The sequence below is a fragment of the Lissotriton vulgaris genome, chromosome 7 (assembly GCF_964263255.1).
Source record: "Lissotriton vulgaris chromosome 7, aLisVul1.2, whole genome shotgun sequence".
NCBI lineage: Eukaryota > Metazoa > Chordata > Amphibia > Caudata > Salamandridae > Lissotriton > Lissotriton vulgaris.
Genome location: NC_141695.1, coordinates 914,862,557 through 914,875,739, shown reverse-complemented (window position 1 = coordinate 914,875,739; position 13,183 = coordinate 914,862,557). Strand labels below are relative to the sequence as shown.

Below are 13,183 nucleotides of genomic sequence, written 5' to 3'. Positions count from 1 at the left end.
CCGAGGGGTTCCGCCGCCGCCAGGCCCCGGCACCCCTGAGACTTGCTCAGGCTGCGCCTCGGCCTTCCTCTCTCTCCCGGGGGAGACAACTGGGCCCGCAAGTCCCCATGTGGACGCACCATTCCACAGCCCTCCAGCGAGCCCTCCCACCCAGGCGGGCAGGCTCCTTCCCCTGGCAGGCTCCCGAGAGATGGAGGGTTGCACAAAGGGGATGTGGGCATGCGGCTCCCACCCAGTCATCAGTTGCGGCTACCTGGTTGATCCTGCCTGTAGCATATGCTTGTCTGAAAGATTAAACCATGCACTTGTAAGTACACACAGCTGGTACAGTGAAACTGGGAATGGCTCATTGAATCAGTTATGGTCCCTTTGATCGCTCCATCTGTCACTTGGATAACTATGGTAATTCTCTAGCTAATACATGCCGACGAGCGCTGACCTCCCGGGATGCGTGCATTTATCAGACCAAGACCAATCTGGGCTCAGCCGGCCGCTTTGGTGACTTTAGATAACCTCGGGCCGATTGCACGTCCCTGTGACGGCAATGATACATTCGGATGTCTGCCCTATCAACTTTTGATGGTACTTTCTGTGCCTACCATGGTGACCACGGCTAACCAGAGGGAGCCTGAGAAATGGCTACTACATGGAAGGAAGGCAGCAGGCGTGCAAATTACCCACTCCCAACTGGGGGAGATAGTGACTAAAAATAACAATACAGGACTCTTTCGAGGCCCTGTAATTGGAATGAGTACAATTTAAATCCGTTAACGAGGATCCATTGGAGGGCAAGTCTGGTGCCGGCAGCCGCGGTAATTCTAGCTCCAATAGCGTATATTAAAGTTGCTGTAGTTAAAAAGCTCATACTTGGATCTTGGGAACGAGCTGGCAGTCCGCCGCGAGGCGAGCTACCACCTGTCCGAGACCCTGCCTCTCGATGCCCTCTTGATGCTCTTGACTGAGTGTCCTGGGGGTCCGAAGCGTTTACTTTGAAAAAATTAGAGCGTTCAAAGCAGGCCAGTTGCCTGAATACTTCAGCTAGGAATAATGGAATAAGACTCCGGTTCTATTTTGTTGGTTTTCAGAACTGGGGCCTTGATTAAGAGGGACGACCGGGGGAATTCGTATTGTGCCGCTACAGGTGAAATTCTTGGACCGGCGCAAGATGAACCAAAGCAAAAGCATTTGCCAAGAATGTTTTCATTAATCAAGAACAAAATTTGGAGGTTCGAAGATGATCAGATACCGTTGTAGTTCCGACCATAAACAATGCCGACTAGCGATCCGGCGGCGTTATTCCCATGACCCGCCGAGTAGCTTCTGGGAAACCAAAGTCTTGGGGTTCCGGGGGGAGTATGTTTGCAAAGCTGAAACTTAAAGGAATTGACGGAAGGGCACCACAAAGCGTGGAGCCTGCGGCTTAATTTCACTCAACATGGGAAACCTCACCCGGCCCAGACACGTAAAGGATTGACAGATTGATAGCTCTTTCTCGATTCTGTGGGTGGTGGTGCATGGCCGTTCTTAGTTGGTGGAGCGATTTGTCTGGTTAATTCCGATAACGAACGAGACTCCTGCATGCTAAATAGTTACGCGACCCCCAGCGGTCGGTGTCCAACTTCTTAGAGGGACAAGTGGCGTTCAACCATACGAGATCAAGCAATAACAGGTCTGTGATGCCCTTAAAAGTCTGGGGCTGCACGCGTGCTACACTGAACGTATCAGCGTGTGTCTACCCTTCGCCGACAGGTGCGGGTAACCCGCTGAACCCTGTTTGTGATGGGGATAGGGGATTGCAATTATTTCCCATGAACGAGGAACTCCCAGTAAGTGAGGGTCATAAGCTCCCTGCCCTTTGTACACACCGCCAGTCGCTACTACCGATTGGATGGTTTAGTGAGGGCCTCGGATCGACCTCGCCGGGGTCGGCAAAGGCCCTGGTGGTGCGCCGAGAAGATGATCAAACTTGACTATCTAGAGGAAGTAAAAGTCATAACAAGGTGAACCTGCGGAAGGATCATTAATGGCGGAGTGGCCCAAGCGACCGACGGCGCCAGCCCGAAGCCCTCGGCCGCCTGCAAGCCCGCACCCTAGGCACTGGGCCCGGCCCTGCCCTGGGGCGCCCCGGCCGGCAGACCGGTCCGCAGCTGCATGGGGCGCTCAAGTTTAGGACCAGGACTTCGGCGGGCCTCTTTCCCCGGGGGAGGGCCCGTCCGACGCTGAGGGACCGGATGTAGGGGGTGGCCCCCATCCCCTGTTACTCTCTGAGATGGAACCCAAGTTCACCAGGCACAGACCCCCACCGCGGTAGGGGGTTAACCAAATGGCAGTGCATCCCCAGGCTGGTACCACCCCTCCCTCAAAAGGCCCTGGCGCTGGCTGGGCACTCCCGCGCCCGAGCCCCAGCCCGACCGGGGTCCGGGTGACCGATGAGCGGCCCTTCTCGCACAGTAGGGTGGCCTGGAAGAGAAGGGGCTGAGGGCCTGCGAGGGGACCCCAGCTCCTTTCGATGGGAGGCGTGTGGGATGGGGAGCCACCTGGCTCTCCCGTTCCGGCTCCTCTGACCCAGGCGAGGATGGTGGTGGGCTAGTTGCCAGCCTGCCGGCATGGCTTGGAGCTGCCCGGCAATGGACGGCTGACGTGCAGGTGGAGCGACCCTCCCTTGTTGCCAGGTACTCGGTTTGACCCGGTCCCAGGAGGGACCGGCGGCTGTGGGGCTGCCTGCTCCCATAGCACTGGGAGCCGCCTTCCTCGCCCGTGGGTGGGGGACTCCCAGGCCGAGCGCCTGGCAATGTTTTTTTCTCCCAATGGTGCAGTCTGACTCCCAGAGGGGAAGCCTTGAACGGGGCGCCCGGGCCCTCTTGCCACGCGGGCGGTGGACGGACGGCGTCACCTTCCTCCCACCTCTCCTGCACCCGCAAGTGTGGGAACATTTTTGAAAAGTTGCCTGTGATTCTTGGCTGTGGATCACTCGGCTCGCGCATCGACGAAGAATGCAGCTAGCTGTGAGAATTGGCGTGAATTGTAGGACACATTGATCATCTATACTTCGAACGCACCTTGCGGCCCCGGGTTCGTCCCGGGGCTACGCCTTTCTGAGGGTCGCTCGATCGACAATCACCCCAGGGCTTCCCCAGGACACGGCTGGGGCCATCGCAGGGTTAGCTCCGTTTCCCCTTCATCCCCCCACAAAGTCAGACCCCCCGATTGCCCGTGGCAGGGTCCCTCATCGGTTCCTGCCAAAGAGGTATGCCACCGGCGCGCCTGGCCCCCGAGAAAGGGTCCTGGCTCCCGGTCCGCCCCAAGACCTGTCCTGGGGCACCTGGCTGTGTGCCGCGCGTGGCTGTCTGTGGTACCCCACCGGCTGCCCACACGCACGCGCCTCGGGTGCCCACCTCTACGGCTGGCAACCTGGGGAGGTTGAAACCCTTCCAGATGTGATCCAGGGAAAGAGGGTACGAGCTGCTGGGATGCCAGGCCCCCCTGCTCCGGCAAGGAGGCCTGGCCTTCCCCAGCAACCCCCTTTGACGCTCCGGCGTCATTCTTCCGACTACGACCTCAGATCAGACGTGGTGACCCGCTGAATTTAAGCATATGACTAAGTGGAGGAAAAGAAACTAACCAGGATTCCCCCAGTAACGGCGAGAGAAGAGGGAAGAGCCCAGCTCCAAATCCCCACCCGGCGGCGTTTGTGGGAAATGGGGCGTACAGAAGACCGACTCTCCGGCGTCGCTTAAGGGGCCCAAGTCCTTCTGTTTGATGCTCACCCCGCGGATGGTGTTAGGCCGGTAGCGACCCCCGGCGCACTGGGATCGGGTCTTCTCGGAGTCGGGTTACTTTGGAATGCAGCCCAAAGCGGGTGGTAAACTCCATCTAAGGCTAAATACGGGCACAAGACCGATAGACAACAAGTACTGTAAGGGAAAGTTGAATAGAACTTTGAAGACAGAGTTAAAGAGGGCGTGAAACTGTCGAGAGGTAAACGGGTGGGGTCCATGCAGTCCTCCCAAAGGATTCAACACGGCGGAAAGGTCGGTGGCCAGGAGTTCCGGATCCCCTCCAGGGACCGGTGCCCGGGCCCTACCCGGCCCCCGCAGGGAGCATTTCCTCCATGATGTTGCGCCACGACCGGCTCCGTGTCAGCTATGAAGGCTTCAGGGTGTCAGGTGGCCCTCCACTCAGGCAGAGGGTGTTACAGCCCCCCTGGCAGCAGCTTTGCTCTATCCGCAGGGCCGAGGAAGATTTGACCGCCTCCGCGCCCTCCCCCAGGCACCCATCCCCGGCCGCCCCTCGGGGCGCGCTGGGGAAGTTGAAGGGGGGAAGGGGCCCCCTGCTCCCGGTATTATTGTCGATTGGGGTGGACTGTTCTCAGTGCACCCCAACCGTGTTGTGCCGCCGGGTGGGGAGGCCTATTCTGGGCCCCAGGGGTCTGCAGTGATATCGGTTACCCACCCGACCGTCTTGAAGCACGGACCAAGAAGTCTAACACGTGCGTGAGCCTGAGGGACAAGTGAAACCCTGTGGCGCAATGAAGGTGGGGGCCGGCTCGTGCCGGTTGAGGTGGGATCCGCCGCGCTTCCAGCCGCGGGCGCACCGCCGGCCCGTCTCACCCGCTCTGTCGGGGAGGTGGAGCATGAGTGTGCGTGATAGGACCCGAAAGATGGTGGACTATGCCTGGGCAGGGAGAAGCCAGAGGGAACTCTGGTGGAGGTCCATAGCGGTCCTGACATGCAAATCGTTTATCCGACCTGGGTATAGGGCCGAAAGACTAATCAAACCATCTAGAAGCTGGTTCCCTCTGAAGTTTCCCTCAGGATATCTGGCGCTCGGAGCCCCCAATTTTATCTAGTAAAGCGAATGATTAGAGATCTTGGGGCCAAAACGATCTCAACCTATTCTCAAACTTAAAGTGGGTAAGAAGCCTGGTTCGCTGGCATGGAGCCGGGCATGGAATGCAGGTGCCTAGTGGGCCACTTTTGGTAAGCAGAACTGGCGCTGTGGGATGAATCGAACGCCGGGTTAAGGCGCCCGATGCCGACGCTCATCAGATCCCAGAAAAGGTGTTGATTGATATAGACAGCAGGACGGTGGCCATGTAAGTCCGAATCCGTTAAGCAGTGTGTAACAACTCACCTGCCGAATCAATTAGCACTGAAAATGGATGGCGCTGGAGCGTCGGGCCCATAACCGCCCGTCACCGGCGCTGAGAGCTGCGCGAGCTAAGCCACAACGAGGGGGAGCACGGAAGCCTGGGCGAGGGCCCAGGTGGAGGCGCCACAGGTGCAGATCTTGGTGGTAGTAGCAAATATTCAAATAAGAACTTTGAAGGCCGAAGTAGAGAAGCTTTCCATGTGAACAGCAGTTGAACATTGGTTAGTTGGTCATGGGTCAGTCGGTCCTAAGAGATGGGCGAGCGCCGGTCGGAAGGGACAGGCGATGGCCTCCGTTGCCCTCCGCCGATCAAAAGGGAGTCAGGTTCAGATCCCCGAACCTGGAGTGGCAGAGACGGGCGCCCTCGCGGGGTCCAGTGCGGTAACGTAAATGATCCCGGAGAAGTCGGCAGGGAGCCCTGTGTAGGGTTTTCTTTTCTTTGTGAAGGGCAGGGTGTCCTGGAATGGGTTCACCCCGAGAGAGGGGCCCGAGCCTTGGAAAGCGTTGCGGTGCCGGCGGCATCCGGTGAGCTCTCGCTGGCCCTTGAAAATCCGGGGGAGATGGTGTAAATCTCGCGCCGGGCTGTACCCATATCCGCAGCAGGTCTCCAAGGTGAACAACATCTGGCATGTTGGAACAATGTAGGTAAGGGAAATAGTCAAGTCATATCCGTAACTTCAGTATAAGGATTGGCTCTAAGGACTGGGTCGGTCGGGCCGAGGTGTGAAGCGGGGCTTGGCTGGATGAGGCGCCTCCCTCGGGGGCGTCGGTGACTCTGCACACAAACCAGGCCCTCCCTGTAGATCGCCCCAGCTGCGCGGCTGGCGTTTAGCCTCGGCCGGCGCCTAGCAGCTGACTTAGAACTGGTGCGGTCCAGGGGAATCCGACTGTTTAATTAAAACAAAGCATCGCGAAGGCCCGAGGCGGGTGTTGACGAGCTGTGATTTCTGCCCAGTGCTCTGAATGTCAAAGTGAATAAATTCAATGAAGCGCGGGTAAACGGCGGGAGTAACTATGACTCTCTTAACCTATTCTCAGTTGTAGTGGCGTTTACCTCCCAGTGGTCCAGCCGGTAACTGCCTCTGTAGTGCTAGACTCTGCGTAGAGAAGCATATAGAGACAGGCCAAACAAGGTTCTATCATGGCAGCGAGCGTGATAGTGAGAAATGACGAAGCAAACTAACCCAATTCTAGATGGGTTAGTTCCTGGAGAATAAAAACCCTGTTAAGATGGCGTAAGGAGGTGCTGTCTTTCCCAGAAATCATTAACCTCCTCACCGAATTTTACAAACCAGCACCCGCTTCAAACAATGCAACAAGCAACAACTATTCAGATCATGATATAGGCCCTCCGTAGCAGAAGAAGACATAACAATAGACCTCAGCAAATCCATCGAGTTTGTGGCCTCCTCAGCCAAGAATGACATTGGTACAGCAAACTTTGAAAATCTACCCGATACGAGGTCAGCAAAGATGTAGTAACAAAGAAAAGTGACTACAGAAAAAAAGTCACTTATTGGAAGTACCCAAACGAAAAATATAAATGTGACTTGTGTGGAGACATAACTGGAACTTTTAAAGAACTGAGAAATCATGTCTCCAACAAGCACAAAAGCTTCTATTCAAAATGTGACAAAGAAGTCGAATAACACAATATTGCATGCCACTATGCCAAATGTAAAGGAAGACCTCAAAAAGGAGTGCTGCCATTCCTGTGCAGCTTCTGTGACCTCAGATTTGGAACAAAAATTGGTGTTTCTCAACATGCTCGGCATGGGCATCCAAGAGAGCAAAATGAGGCTAGACTAGCAGCTCTAGCAAGCAGCAAACCGTCAAAATTATGATCACATGAAGAAATACTGCTACTAGCAGAATTGGAAAAAGTATATGAAAATAAGACGAATATTACGGTGTTGATGGTTCCACATTTTGACAATAAAAACAGAAAACAAATTGCAGAAAAAAGAAGAGATAGAAGAGCTAAAAGCAAAAAATCAGCAAAAGATTTACTGCAAGCATCAAATGTTTCTGAAAATGACTCTTGCGATGAACCAGAGGTTATAATGGAATTAACAACAGAAAAGCTCAGAGACTTTATCAATCGCAAACGTGCGCAAAAAATCAAGAACTTTGATGAGCTGGAAGACAGAATCACAGAAATCAAGAAGTACACCCAAAACGTAGAGCAACACAATGCTGCTATGGCTCTGATGGATGAGGTAGTGACATATCACAGAAAACACCACTGATATAAGTCCTACAACAGCAAGTGTACCAACAAATGAACCAGCAAGAGAACTCAATAATGAGCCTATGAACTCTGCTCAAGATAAGCACCAGAATGCCTCAGTAGGGAACAAGATAACAAAAAAGACAAGAAAACGGAAGGCTTAATCGGACGGACAAGAAAAATTATGCCAAAGCAAAGGACAGCTATAAGGAATACCAGGCAATGTTTCAAAAAGACAAAAAGAAAATTTCCAGGATTATTACTGATGGGGCAGAAGATGCCACTTGCCAAATCAGTGCTAATGAAATCTTTCAATATTACAAAAACATAATTGAAAAAGAAAACAAGCAAAAAATGTAATTTCATGCCGATTGATCGGATACCAGAGGATTATGAAATTAGAAATCTATGTAAAGAAATAACACTGCTCGAAATAACTCTTGCCTTTGAGAACTCCAATTTAAAGAGAGCAGTTGGGCCTGATAAGATTGGTCTGAATGACTTGTATACAGTGCACAGCAGACAACCAAGACTGCTGCCCAGAATTCTATCGTCTTGGTTGATGATGAGAAGAGTACCGGAAATTATCAAAAAGAACCGATCAATTTTGATACCCAAGAATGTACCGATTAGTGAACTTAAAAAAATCAGTAACTGGCGTCCAATTACCATCGGTACTGCATTCATGAAGTAATTCACAAAAATATTAACTGAAAGACTCCCATTTTTTGTTGAATTGAAAACTAGACAAAAAGGCTTCATGAAGGTGAAAGGTTGTCTCCAGAATCTGACTCTACTGCAAAATATCATAAAAGGGGCACGAAAAAACAGTCACTCATTAGCAGTTGTGTTCATAGATATATCAAAAGCCTTTGACTCTGTCAGTCATGGTCACATTATACAGAGTCTTGCAAGGCAAAGAGTACCATCATACATCAGAGACATAATAAAAGACTTGTACACTGAATCAACAACATCTTTCAAGGTCAAGAACAACGAAGCAACTCCTGAAATAAAAATGAAATCTGGGCTCAAACAAGGTGACTCTTCATCCCCACTACTATTTAACGTTGCCATGGATCCTCTGATCTGTGATCTTCAGAAAAATGGCAAGGGCTTAACATTTGGATCAGATGGTCTTATTGAGCAAATCACCGCTCTCGCCTTTGCCAATGACATCACAGTACTCAGCAGTACCTGGGAAGGAATGAGTACAAATCTGAAAATCATTGAAAAGTTTAGTAAAAATACAGGATTAAAACTTAATGTGAAAAAGACACATGGATTTTATACCAGTCACCATAAAGATAAAATCCTGGTTAACAACTGTAAACCATGGAAATTTGAAAAAGAAAATATTGAAAATATTAATCCAGGAGAAAGTGAGACATACCTAGGTTGAACTTTGATCTACATACTGGTCATACAAGCAACAACAAAATTAATGAGGTTCTTGTCAATTGGGCTCAAAAACTTGAGAATCTACCACTTAAGCCCACACTGAAAATAGACATTTTGTGTCAGTACTTGGTACCTAAACTATCATTCAAGTTGGAAATGACGGGAACAGAATCAAAAACTTTAAATGCTCTGGATCAAACAATAAAATAGTATGCCAAACACTTTCTACACCTTCCTGCATACACATGTGATGGTCTCCTATGCTCGAAAAGATCATTTGGGGGCCTCAGTATACCAAACGTATGTACACAAATTGGTCTCAATAAAGTCAATAGTTTATTGTATCTCAGGGCAGCTCCAGATCTGTACATAACACATTTGTTCATGTATCCAGGAGAAGTAATAAATGAAAAAATTGATGACATCATCAAAACGCACAAACGTAACATTTCAGACAGTGTGTTTCTGAGTTATAATTTGAATTTGTTAGCAACGTATGATTGGAGAAAAGAAGAATTTGAGAAATGGGCAAATCTCCCTGTCCAAGGTGATGGTATAAATTATTTAGCAAGTAATCCAACCTCAAACTTCTGGATCAGCAAGCATAACAAAATGAAAGAAAACCAATACATAGCTACGCTGATGTTAAGAGCAAATGTTTTATCTACTAGGGAAACCATCACTAGAGGAAGAAATTGTACATTTGCTACTTGTAGATATTGTAATGATGTTTGCAAAACAATTTCTCATATTTCAGGCGCATGTCCTAAAACCAAGGACATTAGGATAAAAAGACACAACAAAATTCTGGAACTGCTCATTGATAGAGCAAAAAGGTGTGGTTGGATGGCATATAGGGAACCTCATGTTAAGAATAATCAAGGTGAACTACGAAAACCAGATGTAGTGTTTACCAAAAATGGTACAGCTGTAGTGATTGATGTTTCAATTCAATATGAAAACTCATAGAATTCCCTTGAATTAGCGTATGAGAGTAAAGTGAAATATTATCAGGATCTGTCGCAACAAATCAAAGGTCCCACAAAATGCACCACTGTAAAATGTCATGGCTTTATCGTAGGATGTCGTGGTATTTGGCCTAAATGTAATGATGTTGTTCTGGCTGCTTTAGGTTTGCAAATGTCATTCCCATTCAAGAAAAATGTTTGCCTGGCTTCTTTAATGGACACTCCTAAAATGTGCCAAGTATTCATGGACAATTGAGTATCAAGCTTATACTGAGATGTACACTTTCTTGCAGCACATATGTCACTCTTATAAAGCATAATGTTTTAACATATAGGTTTATAGTTGACACAAGATTTAGTATAGATGTGAATTTTATAAATGTGAATTTTTACAATTTTATAGATGTGCATTTTCTAGTTAGATGTGTAATTTGTAGATGTGTATATTTTTATAAAGGTGTGCTTATAACAATTTAGATATAGTTGTGTACATCATACTTAATGAAATGTCTTGATTGAGGAATAGGTCTCAATTAATCTCATACACTTAGTTATCACACATTGATTATTGATGTCCTGCTAATCATATTTTAATTTCTCAGGACTGTTCGTAGACAATTTTAAATTGTTGGAATAGTACTGCAGGGTGTACTATCTCTGGCCTATATGTGATCCCAGTTCCAGTGAGGACAGCGTTCAGTGTGGCTGTACTCCGGAGCGAAAGTATGTTGTATTGTTGGAAGCAAAACCGAATAACGCTGACGGGCAGCATATTAACCCAGAATGAGCCACAGCGAGGTGGTACAGAATAGCCAAATGCCTTGTCATCTATTTAGTGATGCGCATGAATGGATGAACAAGCTTCCCACTGTCCCTACCTACTATCTAGCGAAACCACAGCCAAGGGAAGCAGAATCAGCGGGGAAAGCAGGCCCCGTTGAACTTGACTCTAGTCTTGCACTGTGAAGAGACATGAGAGGTGTAGGATAGCCTGGAGGCCCTCGGACCGCCAGCAATATACCACTACTCTTACTGTTTTTTTACTTACCCGGTGAGGTGGGAGGGCGAGCCCCGTGGTGCTCTCGCTTCTGGCTCCGATTGCCCGGTGCCCGCTGGGCGCGACCCGCTCCGGGGACAGTGGCAGGTGGGGAGTTTGTCTGGGGCGGTACACCTGTCAAACAATAACGCAGGTGTCCTAAGGCGAGCTCAGGGAGAACAGAAACCTCCCGTGGAGCAGAAGGGCAAAAACTCACTTGATCTCGATTTTCAGTATGAATACAGACCGTGAAAGTGGGGCCTCTTGATCCTTCTAACTTTTTGGGTTTCAAGCAGGAGGTGTCAGAAAAGTTACCACAGGGATAACTGGCTTGTGGCGGCCAAGCATTCATAGCAATGTCGCTTTTTGATCCTTCGATGTTGGCTCTTCCTATCATTGTGAAGCAGAATTCACCAAGCGTTGGATTGTTCACCCACTAGTAGGGAACGTGAGCTGGGTTTAGACCGTCTTGAGACAGGTTAGATTTACCCTACTAATGATGTGTTGTTGCAATAGTAATCCTGCTCAGTACGAGATTAACCGCAGGTTCAGACATTTGGTGTATGCGCTTGACTGAGGAGCCAATGGGGCGAAGCTACCATCTGTGGGATTATGACTGAACGCCTCTAAGTCAGAATACCCCCTAAACCGTAACAATACAGCAGTGCCATGGAGCCTCGGTTGGCCTGGGATAGCCCGTCTCTCTCCGGGGGAGGATGTGTTGAGCCGCTCACTTGGGGACCAGAGCGCGGACGGAAGGGGGGCGCCTCCATCGCCCTTAGTGCACCTCTGAGCCAAGTTTTTGTCTCTCTGTGCGTGGGTGCCCGCGGATGTCTCCCTCCACCACACCCAGAGGTGGGTCCCTCCACTGCCCGGCCGGCAAGAGGGATGCGAAGGGGGTAACGTGGGTCCATGGCAGGCTGCCTCCACCATGTGCCCTTCGGCACGGGGGCCTCCCCCTCCCATCCCTGCCCCACCAGGGTATGGGACAGGGGCCACCATCCCTCACGGGTCGGCAGGGTGACCAGATAGCCTCCCCTTTCTGTTGCTCCCGGGCAAGTCGGGCAGGGGGGTGAACAGCAGCCACCCGGGGGAAGGAGCCTCCAGAGCGGCTGCCACGGTGCGCCCGGCCACCCTCGCTGGACGGCAAGGGCGACTTGGTACGGTACCCTCCCAAGCCAGCTGGGCACTGGGTCATTCCAGCCCATCCTGTCACCTTGCTGTGTGACCAGATGGCCCTGCGGGAAGGGTGACCAGATGGCCCTGCGGGCAGGGTGACCAGATGGCCCTGCGGGCTGGGTGACCAGATGGCCCTGCAGGCTGGGTGACCAAATGGCCCTGCGGGCTGGCGGCCGGGCTAACTCCAATTTTTGTTCTTCCCCAAAATTCTATAAGCCCCGACTACATGGGGGCTTAATAGTCAAGGACAATGGGCTCCCCGGGCAGGCTGTTGGTGAGAGGGCGTGGCCTGGTCTTAACCCTCCTAGGTTCCGGCTGAGGTGTCTGGGTGCTGGGGACAGGGGTCCACCGGGGCCTGGGGAGGCTCTCCCCCGGCCTGGCTAGTGTTCAGAAGCTGGGACCGGGACTGGGGCTGGAGCTCTGTCCGGCGGGCCTGGGATGCGTGAGCCCCCCTTCCTGCAAGCCATCAGAGGGTCCAGGCACTGGGGACAGGGGTCCACCGGATCCCGGGGTGGCTCTCTCTGTCCTGGCTAGGGTTCGGAAGCTGGGACCGGCCCGGGCTTGAGCTCTGTCTGGCAGGTCCCCGGGTGCGTGAGCCCCCATCCTGCAAGCCATCAGAGGGTCCGGGCGCTGGGGACGGGGGTCCGCTGGGGCCCGGGGAGGCTCTCCCCGGCCTGGCTAGGGTTTGTAAGCTGGGACCGGTCCGTGGCTTGAGCTCTGTCTGGCAGGCCCGGGGTGCGTGAGCCCCCCGTCCTGCAAGCCAGCCGAGGGTCCGGGTGCTGGGGACAGGGATCCACTAGGGCCCGGGAGGCTCTACCCAGCCTGGCTGCTTTCAGAAGCAGGGACTGGGCCGGGGAGCAGGGGTGTCTGGCTTCATCCACTATGCTATCAGAGTGGAGTTTTCTGCCCACCTGTAACTATTACAGGGCACAGTTTGACAATCAAACAACTGAGGAGTACATTAACTTCGGTATGAGGTCTATCACACCAGCAACCCTATCCATTGCACTGATCATTGTTGCTACTAATGCTGATTAAGAACATGCTTATCATCAAAGACATAATTTCTACTCAATCGTGGAAGAAGCCTGCTCGACCTTTTGCTAAGGAAGTTGAATTTCAAAAATTCTAAAATTACAGGATGACCTGTCCTCTACCAAGGATGGCATTGTATTAAGAGGCTCACGAATTGTCATGTCTGAGAGCCTAAGACAACAA

General features: G+C 51.3%; 1 non-coding gene and 2 pseudogenes across 1 annotated transcript; all 3 read left to right on the top strand.

The window, feature by feature from the left end:
- The first annotated feature begins 250 nt into the window (after positions 1 to 250).
- On the top strand, positions 251 to 2,023 carry LOC147702685 (18S ribosomal RNA; annotated as a pseudogene).
- Positions 2,024 to 2,951: 928 nt separating this feature from the next.
- Positions 2,952 to 3,105, top strand: LOC147702684 (5.8S ribosomal RNA). The gene has a single exon (XR_015298663.1). It is a non-coding gene; the product is annotated as a 5.8S ribosomal RNA (ribosomal RNA).
- A 448-nt stretch (positions 3,106 to 3,553) lies between these two features.
- Positions 3,554 to 11,592, top strand: LOC147702683 (28S ribosomal RNA; annotated as a pseudogene).
- Positions 11,593 to 13,183: the final 1,591 nt, after the last annotated feature.